Genomic DNA, 22196 nt, shown 5'->3' with positions numbered 1-22196 from the left:
ATGCTTTGTTACCCAGCAATAGCTGATTTATACAACCTGTGGCTTCTGGAATCTATTTCTCTGATGTGTGCAGCACATGCACATTACCTACAAGTATGTCATCATCAAAAAGAAGGAAAAACACAGAAGAAGTTACAGCACAGAGATGTTGAGCCCACACTTTTCTGTGTGAACTTGTTTCTGCTAAATGTATCAGTCTGTCTAGGAATATTTGAGAGGGTGTGTCAATAGCACTCTGACAGAAGGGGCTGGTAAGCCATTAAGTATCTGGAGCTGTAATCATGCCATAGTGGTTTAGAGCCTTGTTCTGCAACTTACTGCAGGAGTGTCTTTGAGAAAATTACTTTTCTTTTCTAAGCTTCAGTTTTCTTATCTGTAAAATGGGTATCTTTCTCAAAGCATCATTTGGGGATTTAAGTGAGAAAATTGTGTCAAGTGCCTGGTGCAGTGCCTGGCCATTGGCAAGAATTCACTAAACCATTTAGCTGATGTTATTTTTATAATTGTTATAACAGAAGCATCATGTGATACTTTAAAGGGTTATAACTCACACCTGCCTCAATTTCCTAACAAAATTTTGCTAGTTCTCACTATTATGCCTTTTCTAAAGAAATCTCTCCTAACCATTATTTTTGTGCAGAAAAAAAAGTGTCATAAGCTCTGACCCCTGAGTTGTGGCTCTGATTCCTCTATTAGCTTGCTGCATGACCTCAAGCAAGGCTTCTCTAGTCTTTGGGTCTCCACAGTGGAAGGTCAGGACTGAACTCATTTCTAAGGACCCTGTATTCCCATCATTTTGCAAGTCCCATTTGGAAAAGATCTGGAAGAGTTGAAAAGAGCTTTCACAAAGACACTGATTACAGTTCTGGCATAATAAGGGAAAAACTTTTCTGCACATAGAGGGTCAGGTATGGAACTGAAGAATTGCAGAACATTTGACCTGGAAGGACCTTAGAAAATTTCCAGTCCAGTGATCTTCCTTTATAGGACAGAAAACAACATCCCGGTGCAGCTAAATGGCTCACCCAAGGGCATTTGTACATTTCAGCAAATACTTGTTGAGTACCTTGGGGCACAGACCCCAGGCTTCGGGTTCTGACCGCATAGGATACTCTGTGGCCGCTCCACCCTGGTGATGAAAAAGGCAGTGAGAACACTTGTACGCTCAGAATGTTGTGGCCAACGTTCCCCACAGATCCTGTATCGGGTGCTTGGGAGGAGTGCCCCATCCAATCTCAGGCATGGTTGGGATGTAACTGTGTTCTCTTTACAAGCCAGGCACTGTCCTAAGCACTTCCCTATGACCCTGTGAGGGAGGTACTCTCTCCATCAGCATTGAACTTATTGGGAGGAAAACCAAGGCACAGAGAGGCTAAGTAACTTATTTAAGCTTCTGCAACTAGCAAGTAGCAAAGCTAAAATTGGAACTCAAGTGATTTGGTTTCAGAGTCCGTGATTTTTACTACCATGTTATGCTGACTCTCTGGCAAAGAAAAATCACAGGTGGCTCTCAGAGAATAGCTCTGAAGAAGGCGTGGCAAGTGCAAACTGGTAAACTCTTGGAAATGAGTGTGAGCAGTGTGTGTCTCAAGAGTTAGAGGATAGAAAGTGTGTGTGTGTGTGTGTGTGTGTGTGTGTGTGTGTGTGTGTACACATCTCTGTATGTATATATGTGCCCATTCTGGTATGCCTGGGTATATGTCTTCCTGTGTGTGTATTTGTGTGTGTCCATGTAGAGATAGGTGTGAATGTGTGTTTGAGGGGTGGGGTAGATGGGATGTTACAATGGTTGATACACTGTGTCAACTTGAGAAGTTTAGAAGTTTAACTAAGTGATTCAGTAGGAGGCCAGTAAACATCTCACTTTGCAAACATCCTCATCCTGTGTGAGAGGAGGGCATGGAGATTGTGTTAGTGCTACACCTGCCCTGGGGGCGGGGATAGCAGCATATAATATAAAGGTGAAAAAGAGGCTTGCTCTCCCCGTTTTTGCTCTTGCTGCTTTTGCTGTCTTCTTCCTTGAACTGTTGTCCTTGTGTCATGCCACCCTGCCTTGGAGCCAGCTGATTATGGACTGAAACCTCCACCAACTGTGAGCTAAGTAAACCTTTCCTTCCTTAGTTTTGGGTGGTGGGTGTTTTGTCTCAGCAACAAGAAAAAAGTAACTAAGACAGAATTTGGTACCAGAGGAGTGGGGTCATTGCTGTGACCATACCTGGCCATGTGGTTCAAGAGCCTTTGGAAATGGCTTGTGGGAAGAGTTTGGAAAGGTTTGGAGATTTCACCTGAAAGAGAAGTGCTGGAATGCCTTCGGCTGTTCTGTATGGGAGATTCTGGTCAGAGCTCAGAAGACCAGATGACTGACAGAAACTGCTGGTAAAGACCAGGCTCAGAAGGTTCCTTCTGGGAAGAAGGACTGCATTGTGTAAGTGACCAGAGCTGTACCTGTGTCAGATCATGAGTGGCTCTGGAAGTCTTTACTCATAGGGCCAAGGGCAATTGTTCCATGAACTGGAGGGCTGAGGTAACACTTTAGAAAGACCATTTGCCTATCCATAAGTATCCATAGCACCTGCTGTGTGTCAGTCAGTTACTAGCCCAAATGTTGGGGATGAAATGCTGAATAAAGGCAACAACCTTGTCCTTAGGGGGCATACATTCTAGTGAAAAAAGACAGTCAATAAACTATACACAAATGGAGATGTAATGTAGTGTCAGGTTAGGCACCCTAGAGAAAAAATAGTACCTTAAGAGGAGGGAGAATGGAAGAGAGCATTTGGGAAGAGGCTTAGGTGAATGTGAGTCTAAACTCAGGCTACCAGAGGGAAGAGCATTCCACCAAGGGGGAAAAGCAAGTGCAAAGGCCCTGAGGCAAGTATGGGCCTGGTATGTTCCAGGATAGCAAAGCAGGAGGGCTGGAGTAAATTGAGGAGGGGGAAAGAGGCAGATGCAGTGGTTGGAATTATAGCTGGAGCCAGTTCCCTACGGGCTGTGTAGCTGTGGCAAGGACTTTGCATTGTCATCAAATAATGGGAAGCTACTGGAGGCTCCTACTGCAGCAGCTGCTGTGGGACAAATGTAGAAAGAGACTTAGGTCATCACACTCTCAAGTCAGTGCTCCCCCCACGTTGCCACCTCAAGAACCAAAATGAACATTAGCTTTCTGTCTGGTGTCACATGTGTAGTGGTACCTTGGCTTATGAACTGAGTTTGTTTTGTGATTTGTGGGGAGATGGCTGCAACTTGTGTTTGTGTGGGGAAGAGGCCAGGGACCAGATACACCATCAAAGGCACATCCTGGTGACCTACTTCCAACTGTGTCTCAACTCTTTTGTTTTGTTTTTTGTTTTTCTTCGGGTACCAGGAATCAAACTCACGACCCTGCACTTGCCAGGCAGGTGCTTTGCTGCTGAGCCAAATCCCCAGCCCCTGTGTCCCAACTCTTAATAGCCACTTCAGCTATGAACTTAGGAATGGCTTAATTCATTGATGAGGTTAGTGCCTTCCGTGAAAGAGCTTTGGAGGGACACTTCACGTTTAAACTGTAATAGTATGATTATATAAAAAATTACCCCCAAACTTAGGGGATCAACAACAGGAACCATTTCTTACACTCATACTTTCTGTGGATCAAAACAATGTGGACAGGATGTACAGTGACAGTTTGCTTCTACAACCTCGCTTGGAAGTCTTGAAGCCTAGAAGCTGGAACCACCTGAAAGCTGTGTGTTCCCAGGACGGGCAGCTGGTGCTGGCTGTTGTCTGGAGGCCTCAGTTCTTCTGTCTCCATGCTGTCCACATGGATTCTCTCCATGAGTTGGTTTGGGCCTCCTCATATGAGGCATGGGTTCTCAGAATGAGCTTCTGAAAAACAGCTAAACAGGTGGAAACTGGATCCTTGTAGAGCTGGCCTTTGAAGTCATAGCACATCATCTTCGCTACAGTCTGGTCTGAACAGTCATAAGTCCTACTCAGATTCGAAGGGAGGATGCTCCTCTGGGAGGAACTTTAGCCACAGTGTCAGGAGAGCAAGGGGAATGGGATACATACGTTTTTGCAGCTACTTCTGGAAAATACCACCTGCCACACTGTTTTAGTCTGTTTGGGCCACTATAGGGAAATACCATAAACTGGAAGCATTATAAACCACAGAACTTTATTTCTTCCAGTTCCAGAGGCTAGAGAATACAGGAGAATACAGGCTAGAGAATACAGGCTAGAGATACAGAGAATAAGGTGGCAGCAGCTTCAGTGTCTGACAAGGGCTGCTTCCTGGCTCCTAGTCTTCTTGCTGTGTCATCATATGGCAGAAATGGTGAGAGCCGTGGGCTCTCTTTTGTAAGGTCCCTAATCCCCATTCCTGAGGGGTCTGATCTCATGACAGTCATTTTGCAAAGGCCCCACCTCCTAATGCCATCACACTGAGGGTTAAGATTTCAACGTATGCGTTTGAGGGAGGGGAGGGAGACAAACATTCAGATATAAGTGAGCCTCAAGCTATGATTAACCCTGAGGCAAACTGATCTACATCTAGGAACCTGTGAAGCCAACCATGTGCTTCCAAAATACAATGGTGGCACACGCATAGGAGAGATATTTCTATTCCAAAAGGGAGACATAAAAAAGAAAGAAGAGGTAATGAATTCCAAGTTAAGTCCAGACTAAAACATGAACTCCATGAAATCTTAAGGCTTGAGGACAACCTTCTTTGGCCCAATATTCTGCCTTACTGCCCCACTGGGCAGGGGTCCTGCCATTAAAGTGTTGCTTGGCAAGGGTTGTCCCGCATGGCTCTTCCTTACCCTTCTCCAGAGCTCTGGGTGGAGAATATCTGGCCTATAGAGGTCAAGATAATGACCCTTCTTTCTGAGACCAGAGAATTTCCTTCAGGGTCCTTCTTCCCTTGTCCTAAATGATAGCACCTGGCTTCAACTGAGATCCCTGTTTAGGCCTGTGGTTCACATCCATGTGAATTTCCGTACAACATGATTGCTTGAGTACCTCCTTAAGATGCTCTTGTGATCATGCCCTTTCACTTTTTCAAACATAGATAGGCTTAGAATTTCCCAAATCTTAAGATCTAGTTGCCTTGCCTTACAATTCTGTCTTTAAGTCATTTTTTGCCTCTCCCATTTCACAAGATGCAGTTAAGAGGAGCCAAGTCATATCTTCGGCACTTTGCTTAGAATCATTTCACCTAAATGTCTAACTCCCATCACTCACAAGTTGTACTTTGCACCAGGCGTTGGAATAGGAATACAATTCAGCTGAGTTCTTTGCCACTTTGTAGCAAGGACTGCTTCTTCTCCATTGTCCCATAACACGCTCCTGGCTGTGGTCTGCAACCTCATCAGAATGACTTTTACCATCCATATTTCGGCTAACGTGCTCTTCGTGATTACTTAGATGGAGGCCTTCTCTGGGGCTCTCCTCTGCTTTCTCAGCTGTCCCTGGACTCACCTTTAGTGGCTCATTCACAGCAATGCAGGCTTTTTCTAGCAGGCACCTCAAGACTCTCCCCTCTACCCATTACCCAAAGCTGCTTCCATACTTGTAAGTATTTCTTACAACATTCTTGGTACCAATTTTCTCTCTTAGTCCTTCTGAGCTGCTGTAACAAATACGACAGACTAAGTAACATAAACAGGAGGAAATTATTTCTTACACTGGCTGGGGAGCCCAGGGTTAAGGTGCTGGAAGATTTGATACCTAGTGAGGCCTCATGTCCTGGTTCACAGATGGAGCCTTGTCACTGTGTTCTTACATGGTGGAAGGGGCAAGGGAGCTCTCCAAGCTCTTTTTATTTTTGATTAACATGTATTAACTGTGCATATTAGTGGGGGTTCAGTGTGATATATTAGTACATAGATACAATACACATTGATCGAATTCAGCCTCTCTTCCTCTATCCTCCCCCCTTTGCCAACCTCTGGTAATCACTATTCTATATTCCATTAATTGTTAAAATTTCTGCATATGAGAGAGAGCATACAGTACCTATCTTTCTATGTCTGGCTTATTTCACTTAATATAATGTTCTTCAGGTCCATCCATTTTTCTGCAAGTGATAGAGTTTCCTTCTTATTTATGGCTGAACATTATTCCATTTTGTGTATACCCACCACATTTTCTTTATACATTCATCCACTGATGGACACCTTGGCTGATTCTATATCTTCATTACTGTGAATAATGCTGCAACACACTTGACCATGTAGGCATTGCTTTGGTGTGCTAATTTCTTTTCCATTGGAATATACTCACAATGTCATAGCCAATCGTATTTACATCTCCTTTTAGTCTTATGATGAATCTCCATACTGTTGTACTCATTTGCATTCCTATCAACAGTATATGAATGTTCCAGGGTCTCTTTTATAAGGGCATCAATCTTGTTCATGAAGACAGGGTCCTTAATACCCTAATCACCTCCCAAAGACCCCACCTCCTACTACTATTACATTGTGGATTAGGATCTCAATACATGATTTGGAGGGGACACAAATACTGACTAGCACATGCCATGCATCTCCTTCAGGAGAGAGAAGAGAGGTAAGCCCTTCACCCCTCATTTAGGTGGGGCAAAATCCCCTCCATCGACCTAATAAAAGCAGGCCTCCCATGAAATGGGGCCTTGTAGGCCCGGGTTGTGACAGCAGTGATAGAAATGTCAGGAAGCTGGAAATGGCCAAATTATATGACGTTTTTCCTGTGACCTTTGCTGGAGGGGTTACAGTATAGTCTCAACTTCAAACAGAGTTTTAAAGCTCTATATTCTTTGCATCTACAGCTGGGACACCTTGGGAATGCTTGGCTGTTGGGGATGGCTGAGGCTTGGTATTGGAATAAGATGAGGATTCTGACAAGGCAAGGACTAAGGATAGGCCTGGGACCTCCAGTGGTGGAACCATATCCACTGTGGCCTGCATGAGTGATGACCAAGCTACTTCAGACCCTCTGCATCCTGTGAGTCCCTCACCTGAAATGATACCCGCCACCCACCTGTCTCGACATTGGAATTGTACCTATTCTCAATCGAGCCTCCTCTGAACTCTGACAAGGCTTTGAGTGAGAGCAATTTACGTGGGTAGCATTTCTCTGAAGTGCTGGTAGGAGGTGGGGATGTGAGACAGGGAAGGGAAGACAGCAATTCAAGGTGTGCTATCAAGCAAGTAACTACTCTGGGTGACTGAAGTTCAGTCCCATAGGGAAACTCTGAGAATCACTGTGGAACACAAGCCTTGCAGTTATCCCATTCCTGGTGCAAGGTTGATGGCGTGTTTATCCTTCATTTCCTATCAGTCATTGGGTGAGGGCTGCCCTTGGGCCACTGGTAATTCTCTGCCATGCCTGGCTTGCTGAATGGGTGGGCAAAGCAGGCTTTGGCTAGAGGAGCACTCAGGAAGAGAGATGCAGGTATTGTCAGCTAGGAGTTAGGACCGTGCACACTGGCAGGGAGCGGGAGGGGAGACAGAGGAGGGGCAGCGTCGGCATCTGCTGCAAGCCCCTTTAGCATATTTCCATTGCTTCGCTCATTTGCTATTTACTGAACTCTGCCTTATGCTGTTAATTCTACTTTAACAGCACTTCCATAAGCTTCTCACCGTGACATTCAAAGCCCTCTGCCGTGTGGCTCAAACCCTCCCTTTGTTGCAGGGGTGGTGTGACACAGGGCTTGGGATTTCAAGCCCTGCACTATGCACTCTGAAGCATGGCTCTGCCATTTATTGGCTGTAGGGCTGTGGCCAAGTCACCTCCTTGCTCTCTTTGGGCCTCAGCTTTCTCATCTGAAATGGGGATGCTAAGAGCCAAGGGTTGAGGATGAAATAAAATTGATGAAAAAATTCTCAAGTAGCGCTTGACACTTAGCAGGTGCGAGGTATGTAGTAGCTGTTACTGAGATTTCTGGGTTTGTCTGTTTCTCCAGGGTGCCAGTTAGGCTATTCTCACCCACTCAGCCCACTTCTGGCCAGCCATGGGCTGCTGCCATGGTTTTACACATGTTGAGAGTGGCCTCCCAGTTTCACATAGCACCTTCCCTCAGTCTTTGAGGCCCCAGCCATGTGGGCCACACACACAGTGCTCCTTCCTGCCTCTGGACCTACATACATGCCAGTTCCCGGACACCACTGACTCCTTTCAGACCTTCAGCCTCAGGCAAACCTTCTCTGACTTTCCTAGCTGGCTCAGTCTATCATAGCATCCTCTACTTCTTTCAGAAACTTCTCCTGATTCTCTTTGGTTTATTGATTAATTAACTGGATGTTTAATAGCCCTTTCCTTAGCTAGACTACAAGCGACCGGGTCAGTCTTGTTGATCACTTGTGATATATACAGTGAATTGGCTTATGTGGTAGGCAGTTAGGGTTCTGGAGACGGTTTTGGTTTCATTAACTGGAGACACAGCAAGGTTTGGTCTTGTGTGCCAATACACGCATCTGTGACTGGAGGCAGAGCACATGGCATCTGTTTTGTTGGGTCTCTGCAGAGGCAGAGTGGCCCCACAGCCAAGACAGTGGCTTTGGGACCATTGGGGAATCCTCGGCATGGCAGAGTCTCCACCAACAGCCCAATCTTCAGGGTGGTTTGGGGAGTTAGTCATTCCTAAAAGCTCAATCTAAAAGTTGCTTCGACAGTGCTGCCCAAGACTCTGCAGTTAATATTTTTTATTTCAAATTAACTTAAGTGGATTCTGTTCTCCGAACCTGGCCATTGATTCCTATATCACTACTGCATCCTCTGAATCCAAGATAAGGCCTAGTACATAATTGATGCTCAATATAAATAAATGAATGATCGAGAGGATCAAGCACTAGTTACCTGCAACCTGAAGACTGTCCTTTGGATGCTTTTCAGAAAGTTGAACTCCATAATAAATCCCTTGGGCCCTTTAGCTCTGCTCCATTCTAACCATGAATGACCTCTTCAGAGAGATGTTGGCATTGACCTGAATGACACCTTGATGTATTTCTTCAAGTTAAATAAATCAGCTGTGGAAGCATCTGTCTTTAACTTTGAGAGATGCTTAAGAGCTCAGAAATGGACATAGTGCTCAGTCCCTGACATTGTGGGTATGGTTCCCGGGTTTGCCAAATATGACTGATGAAGCATCGCATGTTTGCCTCCCTACTGACCCAGCAGCTGACTTTATCAGGACAATGGTTCATTTTGTGTGTCAACTTGACTGGACTCTAGGCTGCCCAGAGAGCTGGTAAGATATTATTTCTGGATGTGTCTGTGAGAATGTTTTCAGATGAGATTAACATTGATTGGTGGGCTGAGTATAGTAGATCGTCCATCCCTAGCCAATCCACCAAGGGCCTAAAGAGAACAAAAAGAAGAAGGTTGGACTTGTGCTCCCTCTGCCTGAATACTGAGCTGGGACCTTGGTCCTCTGGCCCCAGTGTAATCATTTCTCAGGCTTTCAGATCCACTGAAACCGATAATGTCAGCTGTCTAGTTCTTGGGCCTTTAAACCACACCTCTGACTTTCCTGGGTCTCCAGCTTGCAGGTGGAGATTGTAGGACTTCACAACCTCTATGATCACAGGAGCAAATCTCTCATATTAAATCCATTTCTCTGTCTCCCTCTCTCTCTCTTTACTATTAGTTCTGTGTCTCTAGACAACGCTGATTAATACAATCAGAATGTGGTTTGCAGGTATCTGGCCTTCACCCAGGCCTTGCAGCAGCTGAAGATCTTGCTCACCTCTGCCTGTAGGGAGATCTGACTGGGTGGCACCTGGATGTTACCTCTAGAGCTGAGTACAGTCATCCTGATCTAAGATAGTACCAGGGTCAGCATCCTTCACATCCTTCCCTGTTCAGAAAGCCAGCTCTGGTCAGGTGTGAATGTGGATGGCAAGGGTCATTGAGGAGGGGAGAGGACCCTGACCTGAGCAGGTTGGCACCCTGACAATAGACTTGCTCCAGTGATGACACCACTCAAGGATGCTCAGATGCTGGGCTGGCCTTGAGCTGCTCTCTCCCCAGGACACATTGTCTGTGTTCTCCATTTACCATGCACCACAAATGGCCAGAACCATCAAATAGATCTCTTTGGGGAAGTATCATAGTGATGTGAACTGAAGCTGCTTTCTTATCTACAAAGTCAGACAGGTTTTCCTGCAAACTTCCAAGGAGGTGTGTGGCTAGCAGGGCTGGGCCAGGAGGTGTGGTGTGCTGGTTGGAACTGCTCAGCATAGGTAGGGCATCCTGAGAGTTGTTGTTCTAATACTTTTAGGGTTTGGCTTGTGAGTCAGATGAGGGGATATATGAAAACCAAGGCATGTTTAATGATTATTGTCATTTTATCATTGTCTTACAGGAGTATCAAGGTTAAAGTCAGAAAATTAAATCCCAACTAGGTTTGAGATCCCAGGATCTCCTGGCTCAGACCAAGGTGGAGTGGGAGGGCTTGAGGGGAAGTTATCTGCACCACGTGTTGTGGTGGGAAGGTTAGTTTTGTTCGAGCATCTCTGGTGGTGCTCACAGTGGTGGCTGGGGAAGGGTATGGCTTCTGAAAATGCTAGGCAAATGGCTCACAGGATGGAGCATAGAGCACTTGGCATTTCCATATACCCAGGTGGGCCCTCCCCAGGTTTTACCAGCTTTTGCCCAAGATGGAGTGAGCTGGGATTCTAGCCTGGCCCTGTGCTATCATTTCCCTGAGCCATCTGGATACTTATGAATACCAATGCCTGTTTGAATTTGGCCTGGCATTTTGCCATCATCTCTATTTATTGCTGTGACTCATCAGAATTTCCCAGGGTAGGAGTTACTGCTCTGGGTACAAGATTTCTCCAACCTTGCTTTTCCTTCGGAATCCCTTGATTTGTAGGGGACTCTGTGACTAGCCATCACTTTTAAACCATATGGTCAGGTGTAGTCACAGCAACGACTCCACTCCTGGTACCATAGTCTTCTGGCTCTAAGGCAAAAACAGCATGGTGGAAGAGCCTAGTGGAGGACAGCTATTTGTCTCATAGTAGCCAAGAAGGGGAGGAGGAGATGGCCCAAAGGGGGGAGGAGATAGAGACAAAAATATACCCTTTGAGGTCATGCCAATGTCCTGCCTCTTTCAACTGAGCCATACCTCTGAGTATCACAGTGTTATGGCTTGTATCTAGATGTCCCCCCAAAGCTTTATGTGCTCATAGGTGGGGCTTGAAAGATGGCTGGATCTAGGGAGTTGGAATATGGAATATGGGTATATAATAACTGGATTAGTCCACTGATTGGGTTGGCATAGTTCTAGGTGTGGCTGAATGGATTTATTGCAGACAAAAGACCCACCATGGGTGTGAGTTGTACCAACCAGTGGGCTTGTAGCCCGAGTAATACATAAAGGGAGCGTGCTACAGCATGTTGCTTCTTTTTTTTCTGCCTGCCTTGTCATGGGCTGTTTCTCCTCTGCCATGCTCCTCTGCTATGCTGCCCTACCTTGAAGGCAGTCAAATAAGGATTGAAATTCTACAAACTGTGAACTAAAATAAACCTTTCCTCTTTCACCTTGTGGGTGTTCAATATTTTGTCCCAGTAATGAGAAAAGTAACTGAGACAAATAGGCATCTATGAAATTAGCAATGAACTAATCTGCTGTTGAGGATCGTGCACACACAATCTAATCATTTTTTAAAAGTTCCACCTCTGAAAATAAGACTTTTGGACACATTTTAGATCTGAACAATAAGACCATCTGACCCAGCTGTCTAACGGCCCAATGTTAGGAAGCCTCAGACTGAAAAATGATGGTTTAAAAGCCTTTAAAATTGGTTTGTATGAACAGTGTGTAAAATTTAGAGATGCAGCCTAAAAAAAAAGCTGTAGGTTATTGTAAACTGTGCTTGATGAGCAATACTGGTCAGAACTCAGAAAACCAGAATATTGATAGGAATTTAGATAGTAAAGCCAGATTTAATTTGACAACAAGGACTATATTGGTAGTTGGACTAAAGGCCATGTATGTTATACTCTGGCAAAAAGTTTGTCTGAATTTTGCTCATGTCCTGAGACTAAGATTAAGAGACTAAGATTAAGAGTAGAGGAGTAATCAATCTGGTAGGAAACATTTTGAGGCAGCCCAACATTTAGGCTGTAACGTGAGTACAGGCTACTTTTAGCCAGAAACAGTGAAAATCAGGAGCAAACAGCAGAGCTAATTGCTATTAAAAATTCACAGTTTCATTAGAAAAAACCCCTACAAAGTTGGGGCCCAAGATGGTGTGGTTGCTCAAAAGATTAACATTAAAAAGAAGCCAAATACTTTGCCTTAAGTACTTTGCTGGCTCTTAAGCCATATAAAATACAAAAGTCATGGGGTCATAAAGCCCTCTACCCAGTTTTCAAGAAAGGCCTGGGAGGCCAGGCAATGTTCTCTTGAGAAGGTGATACATAAAACTGTGAGAGTAAAGCCAAAGGTACAGTAGAGACTCCAGGAAGTTAGAGGTGCTGATAATGTAAAATGTCTGCCCCAAAAAAGCTACAAGCAGTGAGAAGCCCAAGAGAGAAGCCAGTTAGCTACACCCAACAAGGTCATAGGGGTGGGGCTGCCCAAGTCCTTCTGGTACTCACATCTCACCAATGTGTGCTATGGTTGCTAGACATAGAACTACAAGATTTAAAGTTTGTCCTGCTGATTTTCAGTCCTGCTTTAGTCCAGTTCCTCTATGTGCCTCCATCCTTCCCTTTTGGAGTGGGAATTCTTACTCTGTACCGTTATACATTAAATGTATTTAACTTTCTTTTTGATTTTTCATAGGGGCTTGAGTCTCAGAAGAGATTTTATACTTAAACTTTTCAGCAATGCTGGAACTATTATGACTTTGACAACTCTTAGAGATAGACTACAGACATTTTATGTAATATTATAGATATGAGCCTTTTGGGGGCAGGAATGGATGTTATAGTTTAAATCTAAAATGTTCCCTCAAAGTCTTATGTACAGTGGTGGGGCTTTTAAAAGCTGATCAGATCGTGGAGATGCTATATTCATCAAATTCATTCATTGATGAGTTCATGGCTGCTTGTGCTGTTCAGAGGTGGAGCCTGGTTACTAGGGCCATGACCTAAAAGGTCGCTGGCTCTTTCTCACTCTCTCTACTTCCTGGCTACCATAGAATGAAAAGCTGTTTTCTGCGAGGCCCTTCCACCATGCTCTTTCTGCTTTACAGCCAACTGCCTTTGAATAAACCCACTGAAAACTGAGAGCAAAATAAACCCTTTCTCCTTTAAATTGTGAATGTTGGGGATTTTGTCCCAGCAACAGGAAAATGATTAATACAGAGGGGTTCTGCAGACCACATTTAGGCTAGTTCAAGTAGTCAGTCCCACTGGCCTGAGTGACTGGCATGGTTCTTGCTTGTGGGAAAATTCTTGTGTGAAGAACACCTTGGGGAACCTGTTGATGGCTCATATGACTGTGTCACATCATCTGGGGACTTGGGCAAAGCCTTGTGAATCATTGGTGAAAAAGATTCTTGGGCTCTTTCCAATAGTCTGCTTTGACCTCCGAAGTTGTGTTAAATGGTTTTGTGCTCTCAAAGGATAGTTCCCTGGACTTTAAACACAATCGATAATGGATTCCCCTGGTCCTATGACACATGCTGTCTTCTGATAAGTTCCCAGGTTTAGTATGCCACTATTTACATTTGATTTATTCTTTTTAATATAGAAGTCTGCCTGACTGCTTTGCTTCCTTCTCTTGTTTTTCTTCTTTTTCTTTATTAGTTCACATTTGTAGTACATCATGAATACATTCATTGTGGGTAGTTGGTACATGTACGTGACACATCTTATTTCTTTTTGCATCCCCTTTCCTCTCTCTCCCTTCATCTCTTATTCCCCTGTCTCCTTATTTCCTATTGTCTTTTATTTTGCTCTTTGATTTATTTATACTTTAAGTTTCTCATATAAGAGAAATCGTATGACTTTTAAACTTGTGTGTGATTTATTTTGCTTAACATTATGGATTCAAAGTGCTTCCATTTTCCTACAAACGATTCAAGTTTATCCTTCTTTAAGGCAGAGTAGCACTCCATTGTGTATACATATCACATTTTCTTTATCACTTCATTTGTTGATGGACTCTTTTTTCCCTAGTCTTATTTTAGCCAATGACATTTTATGACTGAATAAATCAGGGTTTAAATATTGAATGATCAACTTGTCAGGGATAGCTCTTTCTTTTCCAGCACTCATAACCCCCTTTCCAGGTTAACTCAGGAACCTAGTGCAGTGGTTTTGAAACCCCTCTTCTTTAAGGAGGACAAGATATTATCCCCACTTGATCCTTAGTCCCTTCCTAGAAGTTGCCACTGTTACCATCTTGCAGTCCACATTTCTTTTCGGCCCAGCTCCTAGTATACAATAGGTGCTCAATAAATGCATGCACAATGAATGCATAAATAATTAGGTGTTCATGCCCCTGTTCCAAATAGGGCAAGGGTGGGATTTGCCAGACATCTTTTAGGATTGATGCAATTTTTTTCAAATTATTGAATACAGGAAAGCACCAGTGGGGGAGAGGGGAGTGTTACCACCCTAAAAGTCATTTGTCAGTCTGATTAGCTCCACGTGTCTTCATTCAGGGCCCAGGGTGAGGGACAGCAGCCATCCAGAGAAACTTTTCAGGCTGACAGGGACACAAGAGGATGAATGGAGTTACTTGTGCCTCTTGAGGACTAAGATTGGGATGAACACATTGTCCCTTCTGCCTCATTTGATTGGCCAATGCAGGTCATATAATTGAATTCAAAATGAAAGGATGCAGCAACAGACTTTGTCCCTTAGTAAGAAGAGGTGCAAAGTGTCACAGCAAAGGGAATGGCTACAGGAAGGGACAAAGACTAGGGGGTAGACAATGTGATCCACTTACGTTAATCAGTTTTCTATTACTATAGTGAACTCTCGGAGGCAGGGCAACTTTATAAAGAATGAGGTTTATTCAGCTCACAGTTCTGGACAGTCAAGGGCATAGGACTCTCATGAGCTCAGCTCTGGGGAGGATTGAGTGGCATCACGGTACTATGCAGGAGGAAGAGATCATATCTTGAAACAGAAAGCCAGAGTGATTCAGGAGTCAACTCACTCTTTTAACTACTCATTCTTGTGACAGCTTAAGAGTCCCATGAGAGCTGTCTTCATCCCTTTGGAGTACAGATCTCCCAGTGACCTGAGGACCTCCCGCTAGGCCCCACTTCTTAAGGTTCCATCGCTCCTCTATTTTCACACTGGTAACAAAGTGCATGAAGCTTTGGGAGACACACCCAAACTATGTCCAAATGACACTGCCCCGTAAGGCAATGTTTTGACCAACTCCTGCTGGTTTATAGTGCATGAGAACGATATCAGCCCTGACAACAACAGAACGGAATGTGCACGGAGCCTAGCACAGTGTCTGGTGTGCTATTATTAGGGGCTGACTAGGTATTTGAACATGGGTCCCCTGGTTCCCAGGCCTGGGATACTTTGGACACATCACATGGCCTCCTCTCTACAAGTTCATCACACACACAGGCAGCTTGTCAAAGCCAGGCTTGTCCTGTGGCTATTTTTTCCCGCTGACTTTTCACCAGAGGTATGCCAGCCAAACAGAGCTGGTGTCACGGGCTTGACGGGTGTCAAACCTTGTGTGTGAAGAACGTCCCAGTTATACACTTATCTCATTACCAAGGAGGGGGCAGGGGAGCCAGGGAGGGAGCCAGGCAGCTAGGAAGTGTTTATTCTCTTCAGGAGCGAGGCTCTCTCCTAATTAGTAGGTGATTCTGTGAGACGAAGCCCAGGTGGGGAATCAACGTGGGGGTCTGGAGTGGTGCTCTAGCCGTCCCTGATTACCCCAATCCCCAGCTGAGGTGAGGACCCCTCACGTGGGGTGGGAAAGCGGGGGAATATTAGTTTCTGATACAACGAGAGACAAGAGAATAATTCTACGAGGCCGTGTAGAACAAGCAGAGAGAGAAAAGCTCTTTGAGTGCAACAAGGAGCGGGGTTTTAAAATTTCATTTGCACAGCAGCAGGTCTTGCCAATTGGATCCTTTCCAGAAAGCAATCTGCTAAGTCTGACAGTCGGAAGAAATGCCGGGCTGCTGAGCGAGGAGAGGCTGGGTTTTTTTAAGGGTTTATTTTTCATCCAGGTCCTTTGTGAGCAATGGCTTTTTTTTTTATTCTGTTTTAAAAGAAAAAGACATGCAGCGATCCTCTTTGTGAGGCGGGAAAGGGCTTCCCTGACCATCTGGGCCTCAGAGGGACTCGGGGAGAGGCGGCCTTTTGTCGGGGCATTCAATGCCTGCGCGGCCGCCGTTTATCTTTGCTGCCACTCACACCAGGCTGGCCTCGCTGACGGCTGGCCCAGGGCACACGCAGCAGCTCGGAGCAGTCCTCCAGGCCCTTATCTGTGTCACGGGCAGGAGGTCGGGGGTTGGGGGGGACTCTCTGAGCGACAGACCAGCTCCACAGACATCTCTGCCCAGCCCTATTCTTCAGCGTCTGCCCCCCTTTCCCTTCCCTGAATCCATTCCCCTCCTGCCAGTGGGGTTGGGGGCTTCAGGGTAAATATGGATTCTAGGCCGAGGCCAGCTGTTAGAGAGCATTTCATTGCATACACACACACACACACACTCACATGTACCCTCCCAGCCCCGCCTGTCAGCCAGACTCCAGAGCCTGAGCAATCTTTTTATAGAAATGCTGAGGTGACGAGGCTGCCTTGCGGTGGGTCCTTGCCCGAGCGCTGGAGCTGTTTGTCCTCAGAAAATTGCGCCGCCACAATGCTGGCTAAGAAAACTTTGGCACACCCAGCTCACCAGGGGCACAGAAGGCTGGCTCAGGGCAGACTTGGCAGAGAGGGCTGCAGGGGCCTCGGCTAGTCAAGGGCTCATGTAGGGTGTCACTTTTATAGCTTACACAGCACTCAGTGTCACACGTCATTCGGTTCTCATAATCACTCCGTGATACAGTCAGGATACACATCTGTCCTATTTCCTGGATGAATAAACTGAGGCACAAAGAAGCTTTGCTAACGTGATCGTACCAGCAGGGAAACAGCATGAACGAAATGCGTTGCGTCTGACCCAACTTTCCCACCCCAGCTCTTGAGATTCCTGTATCACACATGTCCTGTACCTTTGCACATGTGTCCTATTTCCTGGATGAATAAACTGAGGCACAAAGAAGCTTTGCAAAGCTGCCATATATATCAAAGAGACAAGGACTTGGGGATCAGTGTCTCCCAGGGACTGTGGCCCCTCAGGTCATAGGTGTCTGAAGCTACGCCAGGACAGCAGGGGGTTGTGGAGAGGGAAACAGATCTGAGAGAGTCGAGGCCTTGCTGCCTGGCTAGGACAATGCCGTGGCAAGGTGGAAGTGGGCAGGGTGAGGTTTGGGGGGGAGGGGGAGGCAGAGGCCTGGCCGTGTGATCCTGCGGGTGGTTGCGGTATCTAGAAGTGCTTGACCTGTGTAAGCGAGCTGCGGAAAAGCATGCCAGCTTCGCCTCGCGGTGCGCATGTCCTTGGAAGATCCAGCCATCCGATCGTGTCTCTACAAGGGCAGAAAGGGTGGCTCAGAAAGGGTGACTTATAGCTGTTCTGGGCACCAAGGAATGAGGTGCTAGAAGCAGGCAGGGCCCCTCTGCAGCCCCAGCCTGGCTCAGGAGGGACTTCTAGACTAGTAGCCCTAGCAGTTGCTATAGCATTGAATGCTTTTCTGGCACTGGCCCCAGTACCCTCTCCACCTGGGCTGCCTGATACAACCAGAGGTTCCCAGTTCCCTGCCCCAGGCCGAGGCTAGGGCTCGTTCGGCATGACCATTCCGTGGTGAAATATGTTGAACTTCACCCCACGGAGGCCCCAGCGCTCACTCCCACAGCCAGCCTGGGCTTTTGTTCCCACCCATTCCAGACCTCTGAGCTCAGAAATGCCAACCGCTCAGCGAATTCGGGTTAAGTCGGCTTTGCTGCGTTCTGTGAGCTGTGCCGCCGCCGAGAGAATAATAGCATCTCCCAGGATGTTAGGAAAGCAGCCCCTGTTGATTTTGCAGCCCTTGAATAGCAGCTTCATGGCAAACGTTTCTGATTTGTGCAGAGGCTCTCCCCTAGCCCCGGCCCCCGAGAGGCCGGTGTAATGCTTCTTTTCATGTGGCAGGATCGGATATGACCAGCGTGGGTTCTTTCTGTCAGATATTACGAGTGGTTATTACTGAGGCAGCCCAGCTGCCGTGCGGGGCTCGGCCCTCGCTCGGGGTCTGGTGAGGCACCGCTGTCGTGTCTGAATTTCTTCATCTACAAGATCTGAATCCAATCTAGTTGCTGCAAGCCTGTTTGTGGAGCAGAAGGGAGGGGGGAGGTGAGGGAGATAGGGTGGGGGAGGCCCACACGAGGTCGCTCATCCTTCCGGGAGGCTTTGCTGGTTAATGAAATCTCTGATTTGTTGGCTGGGGGAGGCCCCCTTTTGGCTGACGCTGAACAGCCGATGGGGACATCGGTGTGTCAGGATGCCAAATGGTGACAGTTTGGACCTGCACCAATGGAAAGGGGTATTTTCCACCCTGATTGCCTCCAGCTCAAATGCAAGTGGGCTTATGTGAGTCAGGTGGAGCTGGAAAACAATCAGAGAGAGAAGCAAAGGCGGCCTTCAGAGCTGCGCCTGCACTTGTGTGGATGTGGTTGTGGGCCATCATTTGTAATTCCACATTTATAGAATTTGCGGGGCTGTGTGCGTTTTTAAGCTTTATTTGAATCCTGATGCTCTAGAGACAGGCCACTTACTTCTTCCTCAGGGAATGCAAGCCCCAAAAGGATGAGGCCTGAGCCCCTCCCCCAGAGTCAGGGGCCAAGCTTTGTGTAGGAGGGAGGGATGTTTCTCTGGTAGGGAGGGAGTGGGGGGGTGTTTCCCTAATACAGTATGCGCTGAGGCTCAGGTAGAAGTGGATGTTCTTTCGTTCTCTGGATGAGAGAGTACTGGGGACAGCATTTCAAAAAATAAGGTCCCCAAACACTGGCTGCTGTCTAAAAGCCCGTCAGAGGGCGGGCACGTTTGGCTGCCTCAGCTGTGGTTTAAAGAGAGAGGATTAGGAAGGATCTGGCTGTGCCTCATCCCCCGCTCCTACTTTTGTGCCTTCCTTTGAGGCCCTCCTCAAGGATGGCGGGGGTGCGGGGTGCAGGCAGGGGCTGCGTGGGGGCAGGGAGACTCCCTCAGCAAGGTGTGCCTTTCCCTTGGCTTGGATTTATTTCTAGCGAAAATCGATGTGTCGTCCCCCACCCTGTTCAAACTTGCCCCACACACATCAATCTGTGTGCTGATAAGTTGATCAATCCCAGTAATGCTGCAATCCATCAGCCCATAGGGCCACACCCTGGACACGCTGTCGCTGGTCAAGTGGACAGCCAGACCAGGAAGGGTGAGGGGACCATCTGGGCCGTGCCTCCTTTACACCAGGGAGGGTTGGGGACAGCTCTTCTCCAGCTTCTTCCTGGGTGCCAGTGAAGCCAGACACTGCACAGAGCGCCACTAACAGTGCAGGAGACAGCAGGGGACCTCCTCGGATTCGTGTCCTTTTTCTGAATGCTCACCGCTTCAGGAGAGCTCCATGTGCCGGCCCCTGACTTGCAGTCAGGGCAGGGCCAGGACTCGAGGCTGCTCACCCAGCCTCATTTTTCATTCATTCATCTGCAATTAATCACCCCCTGTGTAGCCAGCATGGAGAGGAAGGACGGGCCATGGCCTCTGCCCGCAAGGAGATGGAGATGGGGGCCAGATGCTAGGGCTGGGGGTACCACTCCCAAGGCTGGGTGTAAGTGTCTGGGTCAGGTTGCAGCTGAGCGAGAGAGGCCGCTCCTGTTTAGGGGGATGGGAGGAGCAATTGGTTGGGGGAAGCGCATCAGAAAGCCGACTTTGGCACTAGGCCTTGAAGAATAAGGATTTCACAGTGGAAAATGACATTCCAGGCGTTAAGCATGAAGGAATCATTCCGTGATGAAGAAGGGAGAGCCGCTCTAATTATAACTGACACACTGATTTAAACATTTATTCACTCCAACCACACAAATACACACGTGAGCGCACACTCGCAGGGCAAACAGCAGGGGAGGGGGTGTCCTGGGGCTCCACCTTCAGCTGCAGCTGGAGTCCTTCTACTGAACGGGACTCTGATTTTCTGACCCCATCTAGGATTTCATGTCACAGTCCACTGTTACACCACACATTCCAGTGGCCTTTATGGTTGGTGGTTAGTGTCTGGTTTAGGTGAAGGTACCCTCTGGTCTGGAAAGAACCTGGTGTTTGTTCCTTCTGGCCTGTTCCCTGGAAGCAGACCCTTCATAGAGATTTGCTGATTGGAGAATGCTCCACCAGGGAGTCAGCATCCATCCCTGGGAGAGAAAATAGAAGGCCAGAGTCGGGAGAGAGGAAGTTGAACTGCTGTGTGATTGCACCAGAGGGGCAGTTGATTCCATGGGGACCTCCGCCAACTGTGATGGCCCACCTGAGACTGGTGTGAGGAGGTAGGACCTTTATATGCCAGCATCCACTTATCATTGCTAGCTGGCTGCCCATGGGAATAGATGTAACAGTGGGTAAAACCAACTCAGCTGGCAATTCCAAGAGCGGGGTTGGGCTGAACATCTTTAGAGGGTGCCACTGCCAACTAGAGACCTGGCAACATTGGCTGGGAAGGAGAATTTGGGGGGACTTCACCAGGTCCACCGTGGATGCCCCCCCCCCCCGGCCCAGAACCTACTGCTTTAGATTAAGGCCTCCAGGTGGGAGAGGGAGGAGCCACACTGGACTTCCGGGTTATGGGAGGCTGGGAGATGATTACGGCTTATGGCCCTGCCCCAGGTCCCAGAGGCACCTCCAGGCAGGCACCTCTAATAACTCCCAGTTATACACACGGACATGTACTCAGAGTGCTCACTGGGTCCCTGCATTTGATTCAACGTGTGTGTGTGTGGGGGGTGTATATACTACAGATTGAGCCCAGGGGCTTTGCACTAAGCTACACCACTAGACCCTTTGCCTTTGTAAAAATATTTTTATTTTGAGACAGAGTGTCACTATGTCACTAAATTGCCTGGGCTGGGCTGGAATTTCCAGGCTTGTCTCTGCCTTCCAGAGTGTCCCGATTCCAAGCCTGCACCAGTACGGCTGGCATCATTCAACTTTTTAACATACTGCAATGAGCCTTCTCATTGAGGCTAGGCAGCGGGAAAGCAGTGTGCTCTCAGCTTCAGCTCTCGGTTTCCTCTGCTCCAGCACTGTGAGAGGAGCAGGTTAAGAATCACCACCCTCATCTTTCATGTGGGCAAGCAGAATGAGGGAATTCAGCAACTAGCTTGTGGCATACAGCCATGTGTGGGGAACTGGAACCCCAGTAACGGCAGTATCCTTTTATAACAATCATTGGCAGAAGAATTAACCCTTAGCCTATAATCTAACGATCCCCACTGTGGTAGATAAAATTGCTGTTTCTCATCGTGACTGTATCCCTGTTACAGAATGATTCATCCGTAGCTTTTGCCATGGAACTTGGTGGTTCTTCCTACTAGAGTCAGTTCTTATTCATACCCAGTCAGTGCTGGACTTTGCCATGAGACTGGCTTTGGTCAACGCAATATGAATGGCTGTGATGTGAACTGAGGCTTTCCATGTGATTGCATGGTTTGGCCTGGCCTTTTATGTGCTAGCCATGGCCCTGTGCAGCACTTATCCTGCAAAGCTATTTGTCTGGATGAATACAACAGATTTGAACCAAAATTTATAATCTGGAACTGAGTCCAACTGAGCCAGGCTGAACTCAGTTAAATTACAACAGACCTGTAGATTGGTGAGTGAGAAAGGCAAATGTTTATTGTCATAAACTACTGAGGTTTGGAGGTCTGTTTGTTACATAAGAGTATCATAATGCTAGCTGACTGATACATTCTTACTGTCCTCTATAATAATGGAGAAGTTTAAACTTATATCTATATTCAGATATAACTGCCAGAGACTCTGATTTAACTACTCTAGGGTACAGCCCAAGTAGTAGTATTTTTCTTTATGGCCCCCAGAGGATAGAGGACCAGAAGTCAAGGCACACCTGTATGTGTCAATCAGGGCTGAGCCTTTCTAAACTTATGAAATATTTAATACATATTTCTCTCTTTTCAGTGATCATCTGCCTATGACTCTGGCCCCTTGTCCCCACAAATGCCCCTTCCTTTC

The sequence above is a fragment of the Chinchilla lanigera genome, unplaced genomic scaffold (assembly GCF_000276665.1).
Source record: "Chinchilla lanigera isolate Chin_1 unplaced genomic scaffold, ChiLan1.0 scaffold00165, whole genome shotgun sequence".
Taxonomy (NCBI): domain Eukaryota; kingdom Metazoa; phylum Chordata; class Mammalia; order Rodentia; family Chinchillidae; genus Chinchilla; species Chinchilla lanigera.
This window is presented reverse-complemented; position numbering follows the sequence as displayed.